We start from the raw sequence: 680 nt of genomic DNA on the forward strand, positions 1-680 counted from the left end.
TAACCAGATGCAGATGCCGTCGGCGTAGATTGAGACCCTCACTGTTTCCGGTAGGGATTCGGCCAGCCCAAGAAGCGCGAGGTTGAAAAGAATAGGGCTTAGAACCCCACCTTGGGGAAGTCCTCGGCATGTGTAGGGGTTGGTAGTCGGACCATCTTGCGTACGTACGAACATGGACCTTTGTGTCAAATAGTTTCTGATCCATCGATATACTCGCCCTCCTAGTTCAATTCTCAAAAGTGCGTCTAGAATGGGTTGATGGGAAACGCTTTCGTAAGCGCCTTTCAAAAATCTGGAACGCTTCACGATTTTGCGTGTCATCCTTGCACAGAGGCCAGGCTAATCTTCTCTGTATCGTTCCAAATTTAGTATATGTACTTTGCAAGTACAGCTGGTGTGAAGAACTTGCGTTATATGCAATCAGCTTGCACAATACAGCGGTGATAAGAGATCACAGGGAGAGGTCGTCTGAAAAGAACTACGCATCAAAATTGCTAACGATTATGAAACTAGTATTCAGAAGAAATACAGAACAAGATATCAAGGTGCTACTTTAATAATTTCTTCGCGAAGAAATCATAACCTTAATGAACCGGGAAATTCTAGCATAAGAAAATGAACGAGATTCATTTATGTTTATGATACTTCCTAATGCAAAATTTGAGCGCACCACTTCAAAC

At 43.1% G+C, this 680-nt stretch overlaps 1 non-coding gene across 1 annotated transcript; it reads right to left on the minus strand.

Annotated features, from left to right (window-relative positions):
• Positions 1-286: 286 nt before the first annotated feature.
• LOC139052713 (U6 spliceosomal RNA) lies at positions 287-389 on the minus strand. The gene has a single exon (XR_011510022.1). It is a non-coding gene; the product is annotated as a U6 spliceosomal RNA (small nuclear RNA).
• Positions 390-680: the final 291 nt, after the last annotated feature.

The sequence above is a fragment of the Dermacentor albipictus genome, unplaced genomic scaffold (genome assembly GCF_038994185.2).
Source record: "Dermacentor albipictus isolate Rhodes 1998 colony unplaced genomic scaffold, USDA_Dalb.pri_finalv2 scaffold_29, whole genome shotgun sequence".
Classification (NCBI taxonomy): domain Eukaryota; kingdom Metazoa; phylum Arthropoda; class Arachnida; order Ixodida; family Ixodidae; genus Dermacentor; species Dermacentor albipictus.